The following is a 27,426-nucleotide window of genomic DNA, read 5'->3' as shown; positions in this document are numbered from 1 at the left end:
TTTGCTTTACGAGTCGTGCACGCTCGCAACCTCCCTCTTTAGCTTCTCGCGAATGGGGGATGGACATGGTGCTTGTGCTCGGGTTAGTCCTGGTAGCACTAAAAAACCCAAGTAGCCGGGCTCTGGCTTGTGGGCCTGCCCCCATGCACGCCACCCCACCAGGGATCTTGGTGTCTTCTCTCCTCGCAAACACCCACGAGCTAGCCGGCAAGCGTGCACTGTTTGGCCACGGAACAACCTCCCATGTGCAGTTGCCTTTAGGGTCAGCCCAAGGTGCTCGACTCGGCGGGAGATGTCGCGAGATGGAGCTTCATTGGACACACTTGGCGAACCGTGGTTTCCTAGGTTCTGACGCCCCACAACATACCAGCGGCGGCTGAGGTTCGCTTGGGGGCTAGGTCCTTACAACATAGAGTATGAGGCAAGCGAATAGGAAAACTAACCTCAGGAGGAAGCCCCACGAGAGCACGGGCGTTCGTTACATCATTAAACACTTGAGTAGAAGTTGTCGCCTTCATGCCCCACGGGCCACAGTCAATGACGAGTGGATTAACAAATGAAGAGTCTAAGGAGATGTGTTGCCGTCACCATCGTCGTCATCAATCTCATCTTCTTCAACTTCGTCCTAGCCTTCGCTGCTGTCGTGGGAAAATTGCGCATTCAGTGCATCCACATGGACCTCCAACGCCTTCCCGAGGGCACCGTGGAGATCCTCTGGGATGGGGGCTATCACAGCCTCAAAGTCTAAGTTGGGGTTGGTGCGAAAGTGGTGGATGAAGATGTGTGTTGCTACCTAGGTAAGGAGGTCGCGACATTCCGCCTCCACAATTCTGTCCACCTTCTTAGCACCATCCTCGAGCTGCTCCACGACCTTGTCAAAGAAGGCGAGATAGCTGGCATCGTCGGTCTCAAGCAGGTTGGAGACGTCCTCTTTGCAAATAGAGCCCAAGGCATGGCAGGCCCGCAACTCGAGGGCTTGGAACATCTTGGAGAGGTCATGCTGCCACACCCGAGCCTGGTCCGCCTCATCCCTGGCCTGCTTCCTGGCCAGTCAGGACGCGAAGCACACCGCTCAGCGCTTCCGGTGGTAGGGCACCCATGTTGATCTGCATTGGATCCTCGGGGCCAGTGAACGCCCACATCGGGTGGGAATTACACTGAAGGGGGCGATGCACCGGCGGAGGAACTCCATCACGACCATCTCCATCATTACTCCTGCCGCCCTCAGGTCGGCCAATCTCTTCCATACCTAGGCCAACCTCGGGTCGGCAAGCCTTTCGTGCTCCCATCCTGAGCTCCTCGCCGCCGGGGATGTTGGTGGCTGTAGCAGGAACTGAATTGGGCTGTATCCACGTATACCCATTGCCGCCTGAAGCCCTCTAGCTCATGGGTGAGCTCCATGTTGATGCCCTCACCTGCCGTCACATCCATGGTGCAAAGCGAGATGCACCCTGAGTGCTAGTTCACTTCGGTCAACCGTAGGCGGAATGCCACCAGATTTTCCTCGGTGATCAATGACACTCGGTCATCCGAGAAAGCTTGTAGTCCAGAATCCGTTGTGTTTTCGACTAAGGAGCAATGAACCACAACTCATAAACATATTCTAACTGCTCCTGAAGCACTCGGACGTAACCAAACACTGGGTCCGCGTGCCCTATGAAACCTCAACCAATTCGGGGGACAATGATAAGGTCACCTACTATAGGTAGGGTCAAGAACCCATCATATGGGACCCACCTGGGGCCCCACTCCATCATTGGTGGGTCCCTACACCATACTAGCATTTGGATGTGCATATAAGGAAGTCCACTTGGACACCTCGACAGCACTTGGTGACCACTCTTTAGTTGGCACGGCAACCTCCACTCGGACAAGGGAGGTGGAAGGACGGCGTGGGCGCGGCAACGGTCAAGAAATCCTAAGTCACCCTTTAAGTAGAGTCATGCCTATTGTTGCCTATAACTGCTGTAGTTGTGGCACTTTATACCAGTAATTGCCATAGTAATGAGCACTAAATGCCCTAGCGAGGTGGAGACCTTGGAGCTATGGCGCACTCTATATAAGCCTAACTCCTCCTCCTGAGCTGGGGTTAAGTGATTGTTGTAATCCTATCCACCAAGAAAACCAAGCCTCATGGCACGAGACGTAGATCTATTACCTTAGCCGAGAGGGGCCAAAACTTCCTAAACACTGAGTGTTACACCTGTACCGTAGTTAGGCTCTGTCCCTCTTTCGTACATCTAGTACTCGATGTTAGGATCATAACCCCAACACTTCACTCACACCGTGGGGCTAGGCGTCTAGAAAAGTTTCACAACGTAGGTGGATTCCTCATTACCATGTTAGTCGGCGGTGAAATCCTTTTCGAGACGCTCAACTTCATCACCGATGACTCAGCGTGGCTTTGCGATGCCCCGCTGGACACGGAGGCGCTGCCCATCTGCGGCATGGTGCATTTCCGCTCTTCTTCATTCGAATTCCTTCTTTGGAAGCCCTTGGCCTGGTACCGAGTGGCGACTTGCCTTCCGGCTACACGCCAATGCAAGCGCTTCGGATGCTCATGGCTACAATGTCGGATCAAGCATGTTGTGGCCCTTCAGGTTGCGGCAGAGCAGGTGGCAGCTCTCGAGTCTGACGAGCCCGCCCTTAACCTCTCCAACAATTTGCTCAACGATTTCTCCGAGGAGTCCAAGTGCGAGAGTGTTGAGTCGCTCGTTGAAGTCCTCATGGAGGACAACTCCAAGCATCATACACCACTGGCGATCACGGATCTTTGGGGTGGTCATGCGGGCACTTTTGATGGGAACACTAACCGAGGTGGCAAGATAACCGCTCCCCCGCTCAGGAGCCTTACGTCCCACAAGCTCTCACTCAAGAGCAGGACGAGGAGCATCCCCGTAGGAACAAGCAGTTCTTGAACACCCCATCACCGGAACAACTCCCGAGGCCCTGGCCATGGAGTCCACACGCCTGGCCACTCTGGACGAGCGCGACCGCCTTCAATGGCTTCAAAAGGAGCTGGACGACCATGCTCCCCGTCAGCCAATTTCCAATCGGCATAAGCGCCGGCTTTATCGCCGAGTGATCAGCCTCGGAAGTACCAAGTCCTCAGTACCCCATGATGTCTACTATGCAACTTTATTGTTGTAGACACGTGTTGGGCCTCCAACCGCAGAGTTTTGTAGGACAGTAGCAATTTTACCTCAAGTGGATGACCTACAGTTTATCAATCTGTGAGAGGTTTAGGATGAAGATGGTCTCTCTCAAACGACCCTGCAACCAAATACAAGAAATCTCTTGTGTCCCCAACACACCCAATACAATGGCAAATTGTATAGGTGCACTAGTTCGGCGAAGAGATGGTGATAAAAGTGTAATATGGATGGTATAAATATATTTTTATAATCTGAATGAATAAAAACAACAAGGTAGCAAATAGTGAACGTGCACAAAAACGGTTCTGCAATGCTTGAAAATGATGCCTAGGATCCGTACTTTCGCTAGTGCAACCTCTCAACAATGCTAACATAGTTGGATCATATGATTATCCCTCAAAGTGCAATAAAGAATCACTCAGTTCCTATTAGCGGAGAACAAAAGATAGGAATTGTTTGTAGGTCACGAAACCACCTCAAAGCTATTATTTCCGTTTGATCTATCCAAGAGTTCGTACTAAAATAACACAAAGCTATTTTTTCCGTTCGATCTATCCTAGAGTTTGTACTAGAATAACACCAAAGCAAATTCATATTCATAATACTCAATCCACACAAAGAACTATAAAGAGACCCCAAAGTTTTTGTCGGAGTATTCATAAAACATGCATCAACCCCTATGCATGGATTACCCCAATATTACTGCGGGAATCTGCCAGTTGAATGCCATAACACATATCATGTGAATAAAAAGATACCTCATTGTCACCTCAAGTATTCATATTGCAAGACATATATCATGTGTTCTTATCTCTGAATATTCAATCCAACAAGACTATACTTTGAAGGGTAAAGATTCAATTCATCATAACAAGAGTATAGAGGGGAGAAACATCATATGATCCGACTATATTAACAAAGCCCATGACATAGATCACAAGAGAGAGAGAGAGATCAAACACATCGCTACTAGTATAAACTCTCAGCCTCGAGGGTGGATTACTCCCTCCTCATTGTGGTGGCCGCCGGGATGATGAAGATGGCCACTTGCGATGATTCCACCCTCTGGCAGGGTGCCGGAACGGGGTCTAGATTGGATCTCGTGGATACAGAGGCCTTGCAGCGGTGGAACTTATGATCTAGGGCTACCGCCAAGGGTTTTGGAATATTTGGGAATTTATAGGGCGAAGAAGGGGTGCGTGAAGCCACTGAGGTGGGCACAACCCACTTGGGCGCACCAGGGGGCCTAGGCGTGCCCTTGTGGGTTGTTCCCCCCTCGGGGCACCCTCCAAGTGCTACTCTAGCCCATCCTGAGTGTTCTGGTCCATAAAAAATTGTACAGGAGTTTCGCGGTGTTTGGACTCCGTTTGATATTGATTTCAGGCGATGTAAAAAACAAACAAAAAATAGCAACTAACACTGGGCACTGGATCAATAGGTTAGTTGCTAAAACTATATAAAGTTGCTATAAAATGATTGTAAAACATCCAAGAATGATAATATATTAGCATGAATTTCATAAATTAGAGATACGTTGGAGACGTATCAGCATCCCCAAGCTTAATTCCTACTAGTTCTCGAGTAGGTAAATGATAAAATAAATAATTTATGAAGTGTGAATGCTAGCAAAGTGCATAAGTTTGATCAATGACAATTTCAATCACTTTTCCTAGCATCATAACAACAATTTTTTCTTATAAAACTTCTCATGTTATAGTAGCAACCAATTCACATGTTAAGGCTCAAACAATGAATTCTCTTGAAACTCAACAACCTATGTCCTCAGTCACCAAGAAATTGTAATTCAACTTATTCAAGAGAGTCTAAGTAAGAGCTCCACATACTCAACCATCATATAGTCTTCTATGATTGCTAACACTCACCGCATACACATGAGCAAAATGTTTCAAACGGACACATAGAAAGATAGGGGCTTATAACTTCGCCTCCCAGCGTATTCACCATTGGGTGATGTCAACAATAATAACTCATGCTACCCATATCCAACTGGATATATGTGCCTAGATCTTTCCTCACCACATGATGCTTGCCAAAGGAATAGAGAAAAAAACTTTGACACTTGCACGAAAGTAAAGGATAGGCCCTTCACAGAGGGAAGCAGAGGTTTCCATGTGCTTATTTGTTTGTATGTTCAACCCCTTAGTGCAAAAGAACGTCATGTTATATTGACCCTTATGATAGCAACCTTTATTATGCAGTCTGTCACTTTTATTCTTTGCCATCACAAGTTCGTACAACGCTCAATTTTCTCTTACACTAAATGATTGTAGCGACCAGACCTCAAACAGTCCAGTCTCTGTGCATCAGTGTCATCGGTGGATCGGTAATGCTGACATGCACAGTACTCGAGGATTTATAACAGAGTAGCAATCACACACTTATTACAACGAATGTCTCAAAAGAGAACTTATTACAATAATATGGCTTAAGGCCATCTAAATACGATAACAGCGAAAGGCTTGGAAGATAAAGTGAGTCCATCAACTCCAACGGCATAACTGATTGAAAGACAACGACAGATGGCACCTTACTCGTCGTCTGAAAAGTCTACAACATGAAATGTTGCAGCCTGCAACGGGTCAGCACATGGAATATGCTGGCAATGTAACACATAGAGTAATGAACATAATAAATGCTATCACTACATGCAATATGGCTGGTGGAAAGCTCTATGGTTACAATTTTGCATAAAGCCAATTTTTTCCTACAACAAAGGAATAAATTTATTTAACTATCATGGTGGTTGTTAAACATTGAGAAGGTTCCTCCAACTCAATCCCAATTAAGCATCATCAATTTCCCAATCAAATTAACTTACTTTATAGTGATGAAATTGACATGATAATCCAAGAACTAGATACTCAAGATGTCCATAACTAAGGACACGGCTAACCATGATTAGTTTGTACACTCTGCAGAGGTTTGCGCCCTTTTCCCCAGAAGACTCAATCTCCTCCGTTGTATTTCTCACACTGCATGGTGTTTGAGAAACGGATGACCGAGACAGTCTTTCAGAAGCATTAACTCTTTACTCTTGGTAGACTGTACCAACCTACATCCCCTACATCTTCTAGTCTACCACTGAAAGAGGTCACACAACATACTCAACTATGCTATGGCCCATAATAGCTTGTGGCTGCACACGGAAGTTTCTAGCATCAATAATCTTATGATCCCTTTGAGCCTGGGTGGTGGACCTTAGGATGATCACCCGGAACCCCGGGATATCCTAGGACAACACTGGATTCTCCAGGTTCCCTGACAAGCAATCCACCCAGATGTGTATTTAAGTAGTCACCTTAAGTTAACCATTAATTAAAAATACTCGCATCTGTCATGGATACACTCACCCAATCCACATCTATGAGCATAGCATAGCAATATAAGCATAACATAGAAGTAACTCCCAAAGGTTTGAGAATAAACAGGGCAATAGCTTCTACCTCATCATCTACTTCCCAAAACCCACATGTTGTTCAGATCCTAACCATGCAATGTTTGAGGATGTATGATCCGCAAAACCTAGAGACTCGTAGTAGCACGCTTCGCACTCCGGGTACTCTATTGCAAACAAACAATAGCATACATAAGTACTCAACTAAATGCATGGGTAAAACTCAAATAAGAAGATCTAACCAGAAAGTTCAACCGAAGAACTCCGGGTTGCAAAAATAATCAAATCAAACAGAGAAACGAAACTCAAATTATGAAAGAAACAAGATCCGATTACTAATCTGGACTAAAGTAAAATTTTATAGTATCAAAATCTTGTTCAAGTTGGTTATACAAAAAGAGGGCTTGGAGATGAAGATCTAGGCGCTTGAATCGCCTGATTCCGATAAACGAGCGAAAAGATAAACTAAGACAAAGATCAGGGTAGAAATCACGATCGAAAAATAATCGCGGAAAACCCTGGAAAAAGAAAAACTGACGAACAGGCTAACGAACGAACGTTTGCTGCCTGCGGCTAACGGGTGAACATCGTTCATTACAATGAATGTACGAACGAATGTGCTCTATTTAACTAAACAAAAAAACATAAACCCGATCTATAAAAAAACCTAGGGTTTTCGAAAAAATCATTCGGTTTTCTTACGAAAACCGGCAACGGCGGCTACCTCGGAGGCGGGGTCGGCGGTGGGACGGCGGAGGCTCCGGTGTTCGGTGGCGGCGGCGACGGGCGGCGGGGTCGGCGGTGAGGCGACAAGCAGCGGCGGCGGACTCCGGCTGCAGCGGGACAGGGCGGCAGGGAGACGGCGGCTAGGCGACGGGTGGCGGCGGCGGACTCCGGTGGCGGCGGGACGGGGCGGCGGCGCGAGTCACGGTGGCAGCAGGATGGCGGCGAGGCTAGGTTTTCGGGTGGAGGGATGGCGGCTCGGGCCTCCCGGTTTTTACGGCCGGCCAGGCCAGAAGTTCGGGGCGGACACGGCCCGGTAGGTTGGTTCGTTTTTTTCTAAATATTTCGATGCGCCGAAAAACAAATAAAAGAAATACTAAACGGACTCCAAAAATCCTGAAATAAATTGTCGCCGTCCTGTAAAAATAAGGCGGACAAGGTGAACTTTTATTTGGGACTCTAATGCAATTTTGAAAAACGCATTTTTTCCTAATTCAAATAAGATAGCAATAAAACTCCGAATAAAATACTTATTTGATTTTAATATTTTCGCTCCAATATTTCTTTATTTTCAGGAAGTCATTTATCCCCTCTCTTTTATGTTCTATTGGAAATATACGGAGAGAAATATAATTAAAACCAAATGATCCTCTTTTCAAAATTTTAGAAAACTCAAATATGCAAATAACGAAATCCCCAACTCTCTCCGCGGGTCCTTGAGTTGCTTAGAATTTCTAGGATCAACCAAAATGCATGAAAATATGATATGCAATGATGATCTAATATATAACATTCCAAAATGAAAATTTTGGATGTTACAAACCTACCCCCCTTAAGATGAATCTCGCCCTCGAGATTTGGGTTGGCTAGAAAATAGTTGCGGGTGGTCCTTTCGTAGGTCTTCTTCTTGTTCCCAGGTTGCTTCCTCCTCGGTATGGTGTATCCACTGAACTTTAAAAAACTTGATAGCCTTGTTGCGTTTGACTCGGCTGGCAAACTCCAGAATCTTCACGGGTTTCTTCTCATAAGTCAAATTGTTGTCCAGCTGAATCGCTTCCAGTGGTACCGTGTCTCTCACAGGAATATCAGCCATCTCTGTGTGGCACTTCTTCAGCTGGGAAACGTGAAACACATCATGAACTGCTGACAATCCTTCAGGCAATTCTAGCTTGTAAGCAACTTCTCCCATACGCTCCAAAACTTTGTAGGGTCCCACAAAACGTGGTGCTAACTTTCCCTTAACTCCAAAACGCTTAACTCCTTGAAGTGGGGACACACGAAGATATACTCTGTCTCCGACTTCATAAATTGTCTCCTTGCATTTAGAATCCGCATAGCTCTTCTGCCTGGACTGGGCTACCTTGAGTCTATCAGTAATCAACTTAACCTTCTCTTCAGACTCCTTAATCAAATCTGGTCCAAACAACTGACGGTCTCCAACTTCATCCCATAACAAGGGTATCCTGCACCTCCTTCCATACAAAGCTTCGAAAGGGGCCATCTTCAAACTGGCTTGATAACTATTGTTGTAAGAGAACTCTGCATACGGAAAATTGTCGTCCCAACTAGATCCATAATCTAGCGCACAAGCTCTCAACATGTCCTCCAGAATCTAATTGACTCTCTCGGTTTGTCCATATGTCCCTGTGTGAAAGGCCGTACTGAACTCTAGCCTGGTACCGAAAGTTTCATGCAACTGATTCCAAAACTTTGAGGTAAACTGGGTTCCTCTATCTGATACAATGGTCCTCGGAACTCCATGCAGACATACGATCCTGGTGATGTATATTTTTACCGACTTAGCACTGGTGTAAGTGGTCTTTACTGGGATGAAATGAGCTACCTTCATCAAACGATCGACTACAACCCATATCGAGTCATAGCCTGAACGAATCCTAGGCAATCCCGTGATAAAGTCCATGCCTAGCTTGTCCCACTTCCATTCGGGTATCGGCAATGGCTGTAACAATCCTGCTGGCTTCTGATGCTCTGCCTTTATTCTCTGACATACATCACAAACGGCTACATACTCCGCAATATCCTTATTCATTCCAGTCCACCAGAAACTGTCCTTCAAATCCAAATACATCTTGGTGTTTCCTGGGTGAATCGAATAAGGTGAATCATGGGCCTCTTGCAGAATCAACTTCTTGATCTCGGGGTCATTACGCACGTATACGCGATCTTCAAACCATAAAGTACCGTGCTCATCCTCACGAAATCCTTTGGCCTTTCCTTTGCTCATCCTTTCCTTTATCTCGGCAATCTCTTTGTCTGTCTTTTGAGCTTCAGTGATTTTATCCATCAAGGTAGACTGAATTTCCAATGCTACTACATAACCTCTCAGAACTATTTCCAAACATAGCTCTCGAAGATCTTCTGCTAACTCCTTGGGTAATTCTCCGGTTATGAGCGTATTGACATGACTCTTGTGACTCAATGCATCGGCTACTGCGTTAGCCTTCCCGGGATGATAGTGTAACTTCATATCATAATCCTTAATGAGCTCGAACCATCTCCTTTGCCTGAGATTCAACTCCTTCTGCGTGAAGATATACGTCAAACTCTTGTGATCCGTGTACACCTCACAGTGGTTTCCGATGAGAAAATGTCTCCATGTCTTCAATGCATGCACTACTGCTACTAACTCCATATCATGGGTGGCATAATTTAGCTCATGAGGTTTAAGCTGTCGTGAGGCATAAGAAACAACTCTGTCATGGGCTTTGCAATCTTAGAAAAATTCTCAATGAACCTCCGGTAATATCCTGCGAGTCCAAGAAAACTCCGGATCTCCCCAACTGTCGTGGGTGCTTCCCATATAGTCACAGTGACAACCTTGGTGGGGTCTACTGCTATTCCTTTGTGATGCTCGGGTAATTAAGCTACAGTAACCCTCTGCTAAGGATCCCACGTCGCCTTAGTTACTATTGATAATCTCACGCCGGTTCGAAAACCAGTTCAAATTTCAGATTCAAAATCAAGCAAACAATAAAAGTTTTCAAATATTAAAACTAAAATGTTCGGGGTGAGCCAAATAATGCATAGGTAAGTATGGTGGAGAAACCACATTTTAAGAAAAGGTTTAATACTCTAAAAATATTTTAAACAATAGCAAAAACAATTAGTTGAATGCCTTTTACAATTAATAAAATATTAAACTATTTTATTTTTGTCACCAAACTCTTTTGTGGCATTGGGGTATGTTGAAACACTAAAGTAGATGCTAATTATATATTTTTATACAAAATTAAAACAAATTGTAAATTAAAAGGAAATAAATAAAAAGAAAAGAAGAAACCCCCTCCCCCCCCCGGGCTTCGACCCAGTAGGCCACCAGCCCAACTGGGCAAGAGCCCAGCCGGCCACCCCCGCACTCTCCATAACCCCCCGAAACCCTAGCCGTTTCCCCACGTCGCCCCACTCGCTCCCCCCACTCCCCCCCCCCCTCGATTGGATCTGGATCGGGAGGATTCCCGATCCCCTCGCCCCTGCACGTCGACGCCGGCGCCCGGAGCTCCCCCGCCGGCCTGCTTCCTCCTCCCCATCAGACTTCCTCCCCGTCGTCGGCCGTCCCCGTCTTCCTCCCCGTGCCCCACTACCAGTCCCCTACGTGCCAACTTGAGAAACCCCGTCTCCTCCTTTCCCCTATCCTTGTCGCGCACAACCGGCCCCGTCTCGTGCCCGCTCGCTTGGCCTCGCACGCCCCCGCGCCTCCCGCCTTGGTCGCGCTCGCGTGCTCCCGCGCTAGGCCTCGGCCAGTCGCTGCTCTCTGCTTCTCCTGCTGCCGCCGCGGTTTGCCCCATCTACCGCGCCCGCCTTGTCTCCTTGCCTTGCTGTGGACTCGTCTCCGGCCGCAGCCGCCTCCATTGCCCCCTCGCGCGACCCCCCCCCCTGCCCCGTCCTCTGCTGGGACCCACCTGTTAGGTTAATCTGTTAGGTTAATAAACACTCAATGACAGCTGGGACCCACCTGTTAGTTTGACCCAGTCAACGCCTTGTTGACTGCGGACGTCATCATGACGTCAGCATACACTATTCTAGATAATGTTAGAATTAAGTAATTAAATAAAATTCTAAAAATGGTTAAATCTTTTAAATTTAATATAAAATAAACCATAGCTCGGATGGAAAAACTTTGTACATGAAAGTTGCTCAGAACGACGAGAAGAATCTGGATAGGCAGCCCGTTCATCCGCCACACATCCCTAACATATCAAACACGCAACTTTTCCCCTCTGGATCACCTGTCCGAAAACGCGAAACACCGGGGATACTTCCCTGGATGTTTCCCCCTTCGTCGGTATCACCTCCTACCGCGTTAGGGCACACCTAGCACCGCTCATTGTCATGTCATACATCGTCATGCTTATGTTTGCATTATATTTATTGTTTCTTCCCCCTCTTATCTCCGGTAGACTACGAGACCAACGCTGCTGCTACCCAGTACGACTACGTAGTTGACAACCTCTCCTTCTTCCAGAGCAACCAGGCAAGCCCCCCCCCCCCTTGATCACCAGATATCGCCTATTCTCCTTTATACTGCTTGCATAGAGTAGTGTAGCATGTTACTGCTTTCCATTAATCCTATTCTGACGCATAGCCTATCATTGTTGCTACATCTATTGATACCTTACCAGCAATCCTAAATACTTAGTATAGGATGCTAGTTTATCATCTGTGGCCCTACATTCTTGTCAGTCTGCCTTGCTATACTATCGGGCCGTGATCACTCGGGAGGTGGTCACGGGTATATACTATACATACATATACTATACAGGTCGTGACTAAAGTCGGGTCAGCTGGTTGAGTACCCGCAAGTGATTCGGATATGGGGGTTGGAAGGACAGGTGGCTCCATCTCGGTAGAGGTGGGCCTTGGTTCTCGACGGCCCCCGACTGTTACTTTGTGGCGGAGCGATAGGGCAGGTTGAGACCACCTAGGCGAGAGGTGGGCCTAGCCCTGGTCAGCGTCTGCGGTTGCTTCATAATAACACGCTTAACGAGATCTTGGTGTTTGATCTAAGTCTGGCCACTGGCCTATACGCACTAACGAACTACGCGGGAAAGATATGGGCACTCGACGTTGTGGTATCAGCCGAAGCCTTCTTGACGTCAGCGATGGAGCGGCGCGCGCCGGATTGGACTAGAACGCATGCTCTTGTATTAGGGAGGCTAGGTTTGCTTCCGCCCGCCCTCGCAACATGCAGGTGTGCAATGGGCGATGGGCCCAGACCCCTGCATGCATAGGATTTAGACCGGCATGCTGACCTCTCTGTTGTGCCTAGGTGGGGCTGTGACGTGTTGATCTTCCGAGGCCGGGCATGACCCAGGAAAGTGTGTCCGGCCAAATGGGATCGAGCGTGTTGGGTTATGTGGTGCACGCCTGCAGGGAAGTTTATCTATTCGAATAGCCGTGTCCCTCGATAAAAGGACGACCCGGAGTTGTACCTTGACCTTATGACAACTAGAACCGGATACTAAATAAAACACACCCAGACAAGTTCCACAGATAACCCGGTGATTGCTTTTCCACAGGGCGATGAGGGGAGGATCGCCGGGTAGGATTATGCTATGCGATGCTACTTGGATGACTTCAATCTACTCTCTTCTACATGCTGCAGGACGGAGGCTGCCAGAAGCGTAGACTTCGATAGGACTAGCTATCCCCCTCATATTCTGGCATTCTGCAGTTCAGTCCACTGATATTGCCTCCTTACACATATATCCATGCATATGTAGTGTAGATCCTTGCTTGCGAGTACTTTGCATGAGTACTCACGGTTGCTTTGCTCCCTCTTTTCCCCTATTTTCCTCTTCTTCTCGGATGCCGCAACCAGACGTTGGAGCCGAGGAGACAGACGCCACCGTCGACGACGACTACTACACTGGAGGTGCCTACTACTACGTGCAGGCCGTTGATGACGATTAGGAGTAGTTTAGGAGGAACCCAGGCAGGAGGCCTGCGCCTCTTTCGATCTGTATCCTAGTTTGTGCTAGCCTTCTTAAGGCAAACTTGTTTAACTTATGTATGTACTCAAATATTGTTGCTTCCGCTGACTCGTCTATGATCGAGCACTTGTATTCGAGCCCTCAAGGCCCCTGGCTTGTATTATGATGCTTGTATGACCTTTTTTATTTGTAGAGTTGTGTTTTGATATCTTCCCGTGAGTCCCTGATCTTGACCGTACATGTTTGCGTGTATGATTAGTGTACGATTGAATCGGGGGCATCACAAGTTGGTATCAGAGCCGACTTCCTGTAGGAATCCCCCTTCCACACTCCTTGGCCGAAGTCGAGTCTAGGCATCGCAAAAACTTTTACTAACATGGTTGTGAGTCTTATGGGCTCATGTCGCCATTGGGTGGTATTAGGATCTTTTATTCCTCGTCTATACTTTGGGACTCTGAGCTCTGTTCTATTCGGGTTAAATGATTTTTGCTAACTCTAACACTAGTTCTCGTAACTACTTTCTCCCGGAGAGCCCCACAGTCCAGATGATTGCTTGGTGCACCGAAGGATTCCAAAGATTCCCTCTGATGTTCTCTCGAGACTTTGTGCCTATTTTTTTTGCAATTCCCTACCACCGAAATATCCCTATGGACAAATACATACACCTGTCGTTCTTACTTTTATCCCTAGTTGATCTTGCTCTCTATTGATATGAGAATACCTTGTGTCTACTGCTTTGCAGTTCTTTACCACATGAATACCCCTGCAAATAATTACTCGCACTTATCGAGTATTCATCCATCCCCAGTTGTTCATACGTTTCATATGATACTTTGAAATTCTATCCGATCATTCGAGAATCCTCTTTAAAACTATTGCTCTACATATACTTGTCTTCTTACACTATGGTTGCTTCCCATAGGTCTAGCAACATTCATTAGTCTCCTTTGACACCGTCATTTTGATCCTATTGATTCAACATGAGTGCGAATGCACGCAATCATCGGTTGATTCTTTTTAAAATTACCTTTCCGGCTGAGATGTCCTTTTGAACATGATCTGTTTATCGACCAATCAAATTGTCGTTGATTGTACCCCTAAGTCTATTCAGCTTAACCATCCTTAATCAGAGCATTTGCTTCCGATCCCTTGAATCAGAAATCATGATCCTTTACATTGATCTTTCAATTAGTCTGTTGCTTCTATAATCCAATGCCTTCGCATTGTTTCTTCCTCTGCTTGTGTACCGATACTCACATGAGCTCCGCTATGGACCGTCGGATCCTTTGTTGTAATATCATCCGACAGTGTCCTTCGTATACAAAAACCTTGAGAAGATCTTTCCATGATACATAATGCATTCGGTAAATTGTATCCTCTCCTTTTGTCATCCATGCTCTACTATCGAGCTTGTGTTAATTACTATTGAAGTTGTGGTATATGTTCCTAAGATGCCCTGATGGGTTGAACCTATCCGTTCCCTAATCCATGTGAACTTGAAAGATTTCACAGGTCATACTTGTCTGGTATTGCACCAGGTAGTCATTTTTGAAATACGAGAGGTGAATGGAAGGTTATGCATTGACGAAGTGGGAGTCGACCTTGAAACTTTGTGTTCATGCCCATGGACACAATGTAGATCCTATCATGGAAGCTTCTTGCAATAATAACTATTTCCTTGAAAATATAATCTAGATCTGTGAATTGATCCTTTGCAATCGTGGTTCCGACCATAATTTCTTCCTTTGATTCCATTTCTCAGACAAGTAGAAGCGTTTGTCTTCTATAGATCAATACACCCCACTTCAACCTTTAATTTGATATGCCTTCGAGTATTATCTCCCTGGTATCTCGAGGATATCATGCCATTGCACTACATCTCATGCATTTGTAACGGAGTGATACCTTTCCATATCATAGTCACTCGATGAGTTTTGGGTTGTCGTCAACCGAGAACACCGAATAGTGAATCGAGTCCGCACCGCGATTCGACAACTCTTAGTAATCTTCATTGCTTATGAGTTTAATACTCCATCATGCCATTCCTAGCCTTATCGGCTACATCATTATCGTGCTAAATTTAACTGTGCTATCTGGTTCTTCCCGGAGCACAAATTTTGATGGTGAGATAATCTTACATCGATCTTCCTCGTCATATCATTTCTCCTTGAACAACAAACTTGATTTTGAGTTTGTGTCGTACCCATGGTTCCAACAACCTTTCGCTTCATCATTCCTTCAACTTGATGTCATCACCGATCGATTACATCTTCATGAGATCTCTCGACAAATGTGTCGTGATCATCATCAGCATTCCGAGCTCTTCCAGGATATCAATTGAATTTATGATGAGAAATACCATCCTTGCCCTCGATGATTTGTTTTATCACCGACCACTTTATTGCCTTCCGTTCAACACAAACTTGTTCATGTTTTGTGTTATACCTTGAGATCCTTGCAATCCAGCATTTGTTCTTTTTTTTACCTTGGACTATTACCATCTTTTATGTCAAAATTGTCATGAGAATTTCACCATCTCTTAAGAATTCTTGATACAGGTGATTCTTCTTGCAATATCCATTCATTCCTTGGTCCCCGTGTTGTTTCTAACCAGAATAACGAGAATTGAACTATGATGCGTGAATTCAAAACTTCTAGGAACTCTAGTGCTTTGAAGTGAATGGTCGATAGCTTCATTCTAAGTCTTTTGGTTATCGAATCACCATTCTAGCATTGATCATACTACCTATGCCCATATCTCGGGTGCACCTTTCAACCAGTGATTAATTGTGTATGTTTCCCTCGAGCTTACATCATTATATCATTTGATCTGTTAAATGTTATCTCTGTGTTCAAATAATTGTGGAGATCCATCTTTTGGAAATCTCGATGAATTGTCGCTGAGACCATCAGCCACCTCCTCATCCTCTCTTTGATTTAAAGATGAACTCTTGTTTCGGAACTCGCTTCCATAGTTCAATACCCGAGAATCTTACAATGTCATCTCGACAATTTGTGTTGCACCTTTCTTCTCACGCATCCTGAGTCTGAGTTATCCTAACACCAATCATATCTGAATCTCGGTCAGATATGATGGTTGGAACATATTTCCAAGAGTTATAACATTGGTCTATATATATATATGACCCGGCAAGATGATGTCATGCCTAGCACACCTGGCCGGAGGCCCTATTGTTATAGTTTCCTTTTTAGCAAGTTATCCGTTTCTCCATGAGGGAATTGTAAGACTTATTCTACAAGTTGTTCCTAATGGATCCTTCCTATATCCAAAGTCAGACCCTTGTTTGAAGACCATGTCAATGCTATCTCAAAGCATGTCTGTGGCATTCCAATTTTCAGTAAGAACATTTGAAGCACAAATGCTAAATTTTCCTTATCAATTACCCTAACACTGTTGTATGGGTAATGTCATGAAATTTCTCTCACCTTATCTAAAGAGTTTTCTACATTACATCCTGTCATTGATATCATGCTCTGCTTCTCCTTGGGAAGGATAAACCCTTGAAATATGTGTTTAAACACATTTTCCTTTCCATTGTTCTTTTTAAATCTGATAATCATATTTTCCTTTCCATTGTTTGGTTTAACCTTTCTTGTGATCTATATGATCTAAGCAGTAATATTCTCCTGCTTTTCTTAACACCTCGGTGTACAATTCTGTCAGAAAGACCCTATTACTTTTGTTGATGACATTCCGATAACCACCGATGGACGAGAACTTTATCTACTGGTTTGCCTCGTTCAACGAGCAGGAAGATGGTTCTCTTCGTCCCTCGCCCTTGGTACCGATGTTGTTGCCGACATAACCGACAGACTATCCTCTGACATGCCTTGCTTACATGGTCGTGCAAGATGTCACCCACCTTCCTACTTTTAGACCACATGGTGGGCCCATAACCCACAGTTCCACAGGATCGGAACCTGACTCTCCTGTACACCTTGATGACAAAGTTATCCCTTGCTCTTGGTTTCATAGGTAATTCGTGACCCACCTTCCTAGTGATCTATTCAGGTATCAGACGCAATACATATTCTCGTTGCTTTGAACCCCTTTCCATACTCCGTTTCAGGCAACGAGCAATTGCATGACCGCTCGGAACTTCTCATGCGACCTTCATACTTTGCTCTTGACATATTATTAAGTTTCAATTTAAGAGTTACTTTCCGCCACCTCCCCCGATGTTATCTACCAGATAGACAACCTTGAAGAGGTCCGTTCTCCGGGAATACCCACCCTTTATTCTTTCGTAAGTACGATGGAGTTCCCGAAGAAAAGATGCCGACTTCATCATGATGGTCTAAAGTAGAGAAATGAAGACATCAACGTAATGGATCGACCTCATCGAGAAGTGCAACCCAAACCGAGAAGACTCGTTAGAATTTCGTAACCAAAACTTTCCCCCATACACAACTTCTTAAATCTCGGGACGAGATTTCTTGTAGTGGAGGAGAATTGTGATGCTCGGGTAATTAAGCTACAGTAACCCTCTGCTAAGGATGCCACGTCGCCTTAGTTACTGTTGATAATCTCACGGCAGTTCGAAAACCAGTTCAAATTTCAGATTCAAAATCAAGCAAACAATAAAAGTTTTCAAATTTTAAAACTAAAATGTTCGGGGTGAGCCAAATAATGCATAGGTAAGTATGGTGGAGAAACCACATTTTAAGAAAAGGTTTAGTACTCTAAAAATATTATAAACAATAGCAAAAACAATTACTTGAATGCCTTTTACAATTAATAAAATATTAAACTATTTTATTTTTGTCACCAAACTCTTTTGTGGCATTGGTGTATGTTGAAACACTAAAGTAGATGCTAATTATATATTTTCATACAAAATTAAAACAAATTGTAAATTAAAAGGAAATAAATAAAAACAAAAGATGAAACCCCCCTTCCCCCCGGGCTTCGGCCCAGTAGGCCACCAGACCAACTGGCAAGAGCCCATCCGGCCACCCCCGCACTCCCCATAACCCCCCGAAACCCTAGCCGTTTCCCCACATCGCCCCACTCGCTCCCCCCACTTCCCCCCTCGATTGGATCTGGATCGGGAGGATTCCCGATCCCCTCGCCCCTGCACGTCGATGCCGGCGCCCGGAGCCCCCTGCCGGCCTGCTTCCTCCTCCCCACCGGACTGCCTCCCCGTCGCCGGCCGTCCCCGTCTTCCTCCCGGCACCCCACTGCCACTCCCCTACGCGCCAACTTGAGAAACCCCGTCTCCTCCTTTCCCCTGTCCTCGTCGCGCACAGCTGGCCCCGTCCAGTGCCCGCTCGCTTGGCCTCGCACGCCCCCGCGCCTCCCGCCTTGGCCGCGCTCGCGTGCTCCCGCGCGAGGCCTCGGCCAGTCGTTGCTCTCTGCTTCTCCTGCTGCCGCCGCGGTTTGCCCCCTCTACCGCGCCTGCCTTGTCTCCTTGCCTTGCCGTGGACTCGTCTCTGGCTGTAGCCGCCTCCATTGCCCCCTCGAGCGACCCCCACCCTCCCCCCGTCCTCTACTGCAGGCCACCACTCGGCCGTCCTCGCCGGTGCCGTTCCCGGCTGGCCTCGCCACGGCCCAGGTCACCGCATGCCTCCCCCTGCTGCTCCGGCCGGCGCCCCATGGCCCCGTGCCCTGCTGTGCCTCGTCTCCGCTCCTCTTCTCCTTCCACGACCGCGACACCGCGCCCGCCCACACGCCACTGGCTCCCCGGCGCCACCCCCTCGCCTCCGCCCGCCGTGGCCCGGCTGGCCGCGCCGGCCTGCCCCACCATCATTGCCCCGACGGCCTTGTCCCGCTTTGCGGGCGAGTGCCCGGAAAGGTGCGCCCCGACCCGGCGCACTCGCCCGTAACCACTACCCAGCGCCCGCTAAGGCCTTGGGACATTGACATGTGGGGCCTAGCCCCAGAATGACTTTTAAAAGAAAAGGAATTAAAAAATATATATATAATAGATAAAATATTAATTAATTAATTAATTAACTTAATTAATCCTGATTAGATTAACCTAATCACTTAGGTTAGTTAATTAATCTGTTAGGTTAATTAACACTCAATGACAGCTCGGACCCACCTGTTAGTTTGACCCAGTCAACACCCTATTGACTACTGACGTCATGATGACGTCAGCATACACTATTCTGGATAATGTTAGAATTAAATAATTAAATAGAATTCTAAAAATGGTTAAATGTTTCAAAATTAATATAAAATAAACCGTAGCTCGGATGGAAAAACTTTGTACATGAAAGTTGCTCAGAACGACGAGACGAATCCGGATAGGCGGCCCGTTTGTCCTCCACACATCCCTAACATATCAAACACGCAACTTTTCCCCTCCGGATCACCTGTCCGAAAACGCGAAACACCGGGGATACTTTCCTGGATGTTTTCCCCTTCGCCGGTATCACCTCCTACCGCGTTAGGGCACACCTAGCACCGCTCATTGTTATGTCATACATCGCCATGCCTATGTTTGCATTATATTTATTGTTTCTCCCCCTCTTCTCTCCGGCAGACTACGAGACCGACGCCGCTGCTACCCAGTACGACTAGAGTTGACGACCTCTCCTTCTTGCCAGAGCAACCAGGCAAGCCCCCCCCCTTGATCACCAGATATCGCCTATTCTCCTCTATACTGCTTGCATTAGAGTAGTCTAGCATGTTACTGCTTTCCGTTAATCCTATTCTCATGCATAGCCTGTCATTGTTGCTACATCTGTTGATACCTTACGAGCAATCCTAAATACTTAGTATAGGATGCTAGTTTATCATCTGTGGCCCTACATTCTTGTCAGTCTGCCTTGCTATACTATCGGGTCGTGATCACTCGGGAGGTGATCACAGGTATATACTATACATACATATACTATATAGGTCGTGACTAAAGTCGGGTCAGCTCGTTGAGTACCCGCAAGTGATTCGGATATGGCGGCTCGAAGGACAGGTGGCTCCATCCCGGTAGAGGTGGGCCTAGGTTCTCGACGGCCCCCGACTGTTACTTTGTGGTGGAGCGATAGGGCAGGTTGAGACCACCTAGGCGAGAGGTGGGCCTGGCCCTGGTCGGCGTCTACGGTTGCTTCATAATAACACGCTTAACGAGATCTTGGTATTTTATCTGAGTCTGGCCACTGGCCTATACGCACTAACCAACTACGCGGGAAAGATATGGGCACTCGACGTCGTGGTATCAGCCGAAGCCTTCTTGACGTCAGCGACGGAGCGGCGCGCGCCGGATTGGACTGGAACGCCTACTCTTGTATTAGGGAGGCTAGGTCTGCTTCCGGCCGCCCTCGCAACGTGCAGGTGTGCAATGGGCGATGGGCCCAGACCCCTGCGCGCATAGGATTTAGACTGGCGTGCTGACCTCTATATTGTGCCTAGGTAGGGTTGCGATGTGTTGATCTTCCGAGGCCGGGCATGACCGAGGAAGGTGTGTCCGGCCAAATGGGATCGAGCGTGTTGGGTTGTGTGGTGCACCCCTGCAGGGAAGTATCTATTCGAATAGCCGTGTCCCTCGGTAAAAGGACAAACTGGAGTTGTACCTTGACCTTATGACAACTAGAACCGGATACTTAATAAAACACACCCAGAAAAGTTCCACAGATAACCCGGTGATCACTTTTCCACAGGGTGACGAGGGGAGGATCGTCGGGTAGGATTATGCTATGCGATGCTACTTGGATGACTTCAATCTACTCTCTTCTACATGCTGCAAGACGGAGGCTGGCAGAAGCGTAGACTTCGATAGGACTAGCTATCCCCCTCATATTCTTGCATTCTGCAGTTCAGTCCACTGATATTGCCTCCTTACACATATACCCATGCATATGTAGTGTAGATCTTTGCTTGCGAGTACTTTGGATGAGTACTCACGGTTGCTTTGCTCCCTCTTTTCCCCTGTTTTCCTTTTCTTCTCGGATGCCGCAACCAGACGTTTGAGCCCAGGAGCCAGACGCCACCGTCGACGACAACTACTACACTGGAGGTTTCTACTACTACATGCAGGCCGCTGACGATGATCAGGAGTAGTTTAGGAGGATCCCAGGCAGGAGGCCTGTGCCTCTTTCGATCTGTATCCTAGTTTGTGCTAGTCTTCTTAAGTCAAACTTGTTTAACTTATGTCTGTACTCAGATATTGTTGCTTCCGCTGACTCGTCTATGATCGAGCACTTGTATTCGAGCCCTCGAGGCCCCTGGCTTGTATTATGATGCTTGTATGACCTTTTTTATTTGTAGAGTTGTGTTGTGATATCTTCCCGTTAGTCCCTGATCTTGATCGTACACGTTTGCATGTATAATTAGTGTACGATAGAATCGGGGGCGTCACATCCTTCTCCGGATATAACATGTCCGAGGAATCCAACTTCCTTCAACCAAAACTCACACTTGCTGAACTTGGCATATAACTGATGTTCCCTGAGTTTCTCAAGAAGCAAACGCAAATGCTCCTTATGCTCCTCTTCATTCTTCGAGTAGACCAGAATATCGTCAATGAACACCATGACAAACTTCTCCAAAAACTCCATAAATAGTTTGTTCATCATGTTCATGAAATATGCAGGTGCATTAGTCAGACCAAATGACATAACGGTATACTCATATAGCCCGTGCCTTGTGGTAAAAGCGGTCTTAGGTATATCCTACTCTCGAATCTTCAGCTGATGGTATCCTGATCTCAGATCGATCTTGGAAAGTAGTTTAGCTCCTTGCAACTGGTCAAACAAATCATTAATCATTGGCAGCGGGTAATTATTCTGGATCGCCACTTCATTGAACGCATAGTTATCAACAACCATCCTTAACGATCCATCCTTCTTCTCCACTAGAAGTACTGGACATCCCCAAGGTGATGAACTTGACCGAATAAAACCTTTATCCAGTAACTCCTTAATCTACTTCTTAATCTCCTCCAAATCCTGTGCGGGCATCCGATACGGTCTCTTAGATATTGGCCCTGTGCCTAGCAAAAGCTCAATCAAAAACTCAATGTCTCTATCTGGTGGCATGCCTGGGAACTCCTCCGGAAATACATCTGGGTAATGCTTCACCACTGGTACTTCCTCCTATACAACTCCTGATAGGAAATTCACTTGAGTCCTCTTCGGCTCATGCCGAGATACATACTTAATCCTTCTTCCTTCTGGGGTAGTGAGCATAATCGACTTACTCGCACAATCAATGTTCCCTCCATACTTTGATCACCAATCCATGCCTAATATTACATCTAGCCCTTGTTACTCCAATATTATTAGGTCAGAGGGGAACACATAGTTACCAATCCTTAATGGTAACCGATCACACCATAGGCTAGCCATATATTCTACTCCTGGCGAGGTTACTAACATGGGCGACCTAAGGGCTTGGGTTGGCAGGTTATACTTATCCACAAATCCCCTTGATATATATGAATGTGATGCACCAGTATCAAAAAGAATGATTGCAGTAAATGACTTAACCAAAAACTTACCTATTACTGCATCCGGATGTGCTTCAACCTCCTCCACGCTAACGTGGTTCACCTGTCCCCTGTTGAAAGGGTTGGGCTTCTTCCCAGAGCTTCCATTGCCATTTCCGTTCTTTTCTTCAGAACACTCTCTGGCGTAATGCCCATTCTTCCCGCACTTGAAACAAGTAATGTGACTTAGATCCTTCTTGGCGGGCGTTGCTGGGTTGGAATGGTTCTGACTATTGTTTCCTACATTCCCATTCACATTCTTGGGACCACTATGGTTATGCGGAATCCCTACATTAGAATTATGGCCTCCATGGTTATGGTGAATGTGTCCTCCCAAGTTTGGGGTATAATGGGGTTTCTGCTGAGCTCCCAAATTGTACTTCCCTTGTCCATACTTCCATTTGCGGCTGTCAATCTTCTGCTGCTTCCCTTCAATCATAAGATCTCTATCTACCAACTCCTGGTAGTTGTTGAAAGTTGCCACCATCAACTACATGCTTAGCTCATCACTCAGTCCTTCTAGAAACTTCTCCTGCTTAGCAGCATCCGTAGCAACATCATCCGAGGCATAACATGATAACTTACTAAAGTCATCCACATACTGGCCCACTGTGTGTCCTCCTTGGCGCAAGTTGCGAAACTCACGCTTCTTCATGGCCATAGCTCCTGCTGAAACATGGGCAGTGCGGAAAGCTTGCTGGAACTGATCCCATGTAACAGTGTCAATGGGGTAAGTGGCTGTGAAATTCTCCCGCCATGATGCTGCGGGTCCATCAAGCTGGTGTGCGGCAAAATGCACTCTCTCCGCATCTGTGCATCATGCAGTGGTCAGCTCCCTTCCTATTTTGCGGAGCCAGTCATCTGCAACAATCAGCTCGGTGCTAATGGAAAACACCGGCAGATTTAGCCTTAGGAAACGGGCTAAGTAATCAACAGGTGGTGGTGGTGGTGGGTTGTTTTTTTGTTGTTGCCTTGGTTCTGATACTGAACTAGTAGCTGCATCAGGGTATTCTGCTACTGGATCAACTAGGTGAGCTCCGGTGGGAAAGCAAATCCATTGTCACGTCTCCGAGCTACCTGATAGGTTTAGAATAAATGAGAAAATAGAATAGAATGAAGTCTAGAGGGAAAACACTACCCATATGCACATGAGACAAACACAAACAACTCACTTCAATCAATTCAAACAAGGGCATACAATCGGTCTAACTATCATTACAAAAGTGCTCGGGCTATACTATATATATGAGGGAATACTACTATTGATATGGTGGTCGACTAGAAAGTTTGATCGGTGAAAGACTCCATGATATCTGCTCCAGCTTCATCAACATAGTCATCATCTCTATCGTCAGGGTCTGAGTCGGTGTCATCGATGATGATGTAGTCCTCCGAATGAATGGAATCATCATCATCTCCTCCTGGCGCGGGGTCTCCCGTGAACATTCCTAGTTTCCTTGTCAGGTCGTCATTCTTCTCCACTAGTATCATCATTTCCTCCTCATATCTATCAGTGTACAGTTGAGTTCCTCTTCTAGTTCTGAAATCTTGGTCATTGCCTTCTTCATATCTATCATGCCTGCGCACATCTGGTTCTCATGGTGGCGAATGTGTTGGTTTAACTCCTGGATGAAAGCTGCAATGGATCTATTCCTCCTGGTGATGATCATCTCCCATTGCTCATATCGGCGCCCACAGATCTGGTAGATAGTATCCTTGAGATCCTTGTGATAATCTTCACCAATGTGTCCCATGGTGATGTGGGCTGCCATGCTCTTTCCTAGACTCTAGGTTGGTGCATCGAATGAAAACTCTATGGGCTCAGTGACTGGCATGAACGTCCTTCCTGGAACTTGAACTAGAATCATCCAACACTCCTCTTCTGGTAAAGTGGCGATGTAGGTCCCGGAGAAGCTTGGTATTCCTATGTTTCGGTACCTCGTGACTTCCTTCAAGTGCCGTCCAAAAGGTGTATCTTCATCCGGTTGTTTGAACTTGTTCCTTGCATCTGCCATCCTATAGAGTAGAAAAGGGAGAGGAGTAAGAAATGAGTAGAGGAGAGTGTACTATGGTCTTAGCTTAGTGGTCATGTCCTACAGTCAGTGTGTGCTCTAATACCATCTTGTAGCGACCAGACCTCAAACAGTCCAGTCTCTATGCATCAGTGTCATCCCTGGATCGGTAATGCTGACACGCACAGTACTCGAGGATTTATAACAGAGTAGCAGTCACACACTTATTACAATGAATGTCTCAAAAGAGAACTTATTATAATAATATGGCTTAAGGCCATCTAAATACGATAACAGCGAAAGGATTGGAAGATAAAGTGAGTCCATCAACTCCAATGGCATAACTGAGTGAAAGACAACGACCAATGGCACCTTACTCGTCGTCTGAAAACTGTGCAACATAAAATGCTGCAGCCTGAAATGGGTCAGCACATGGAATATGCTGGCAATGTAACACATAGAGTAATGAACAGAATAAATGCTATCACTACATGCAATATGGCTGGTGGAAAGCTCTATGGTTACAGTTTTGCATAAAGCCAAGTTTTCCCTACAATAAAGGAATAGATTTATTTAACTATCATGGTGGTTTACTATCATGGTGGTTGTGAAACATTAAGAAGGTTCCTCCAACTCAATCCCAATTAAGCATCATCAATTTCCTGATCAAATTAACTTACTTTAGAGTGATGAGATCAACATGATAATCCAAGAACTAGATACTCAAGATGTCCATAAATGGGGACACGGCTAACCATGATTAGTTTGTACACTCTGCAAAGGTTTGCGCACTTTTCCCCACAAGACTCGATCTCCTCCATTGTATTTCTCGCACTGCATGGTGTTTGAGAAATGGATGACCGAGACACTGTCTTTTAGAAGCATTAACTCTTTACTCTGGGTAGACAGTACCAACCTACATCCCCTACATCTGCTAGTCTACCACTGAAAGAGGTCACACAACATACTCAACTATGCTAGAGCCCATAATAGCTTGTGGATGCACATGGAAGTTTCTAGCATGAATAATCTTATGATCCCTTTGAGCCTGGGTGGCGGACCTTAGGATGATCACACGGAACCCCGGGATATCCTAGGACAACACTGGATTCTCCAGGTGCCCTGACAAGCAATCCACCTAGATGTGTATTTAAGTAGCCACCTTAAGTTAACCATTAATTAACAATACTCACATCTGTCATGGATACACTCACCCAATCCACGTCTACGAGCCTGGCATAGCAATAAAAGCATAACGTAGAAGTAACTCCCAAAGGTTTGATAATAAACAGGGCAATAGGTTCTACCTCATCATCTACTTCCCAAAACCCACATGTTATACAGATCCTAACCATGCAATGTTTGAGGATGTAGACTAATGCATAAAAACTAGGTAGTAAAGAGGTATGATCAAAGTGTTACTTGCGTTGCTGACGATCCGCGAAACCTAGAGACTCGTAGTAGCACGCTTCGCACTCCGGGTACTCTATCGCAAACAAACAATAGCATACATAAGTACTAAACTAAATGCACGGGTAAAACTCAAATCAGAAGATCAAACCAGAAAGTTCAACTGAAGAACTCCGGTTTGCAAAAATAATCAAATCAAACGGAGAAACGAAACTCAAACTACGAAAGAAACAAGATCTGATTACTAATCTGGACTAAAGTCAAATTTTACAGTATCAAAATCTTGCTCAAGTCGGTTAAACAAAAAGAGGGCTTCGAGATGAAGATCTAGGCACTTGAATCGCCTGATTCCGATAAACGAGCGAAAAGATAAACTAAAACGAAGATTAGGGCAGAAATCGCGATCGAAAAATAATTGCAGAAAACCCTGAAAAAAGAAAAACTGACGAATAGGCTAAGAACGAACATTCACTCTCTACGGCTAACGGGTGAACATCGTTCGTTAAAACGAACGTACGAATGAACGTCCGCTATTTAACTAAACCCGTAAAAAAACATAAAACCGATCTATAAAAAAACCTAGGGTTTTCAAAAAAACATTCGGTTTTCTCACGAAAACTGGGGGCGGCGGGGTCGGCGACAGGACGGTGATGGCTCTGGAGTTCGGTGGTGGTGGCGACGGGCGGCGGGGTCGGCGGCGAGGCTGCGGACGGCGGCGGCGGACTCCGGCGATAGCGGGACGGGGCGGCGGCGAAACGGCGGCGAAACGACGGGCGACGGCGAGACGGCACGGGCGGCAGCGCGTGTCGCGGCGGCGGCGGCGGCGGGACGGCAGAGGGGCTAGGGTTTTTGGGTGGGGGCTGGCGGCTCGGGCCTCCCGGCTTTTAAGACCGGACGAGCCAGAAGTCCGGGGCGGACACGACCCGGTAGGTCGGTTCGTTTTTTTTAAATATTCCGATGCGCAGAAAAACAAATAAAAGAAACACTAAACGAACTCCAAAAATCCTGAAATAAATATTCACCGTTCTCTAAAAATAAGGCGGACAAGGTGAACTTTTATTTGGGACTCATTTTGAAAAACGCATTTTTTTCCTAATTCAAATAAAATGGCAATAAAACTCCGAATAAAATACTTATTTGATTTTAATATTTTCCCTCCAATATTTCTTTATTTGGGGGAAGTCATTTTATCCCCTCTCTTTCATTTTCTATTGGAAATATACGGAGAGAAAAATAATTAAAACCAAATGATCCTCTTTTCAAAATTTGAGAAAACTCAAATATGAAGATAAAGAAATCCCCAACTCT

The sequence above is a fragment of the Triticum aestivum genome, chromosome 4A, assembly GCF_018294505.1.
Source record: "Triticum aestivum cultivar Chinese Spring chromosome 4A, IWGSC CS RefSeq v2.1, whole genome shotgun sequence".
Taxonomy (NCBI): domain Eukaryota; kingdom Viridiplantae; phylum Streptophyta; class Magnoliopsida; order Poales; family Poaceae; genus Triticum; species Triticum aestivum.
The sequence above is the reverse complement of the archived record's forward strand: the minus strand, read 5'-3'. Positions refer to the sequence as shown.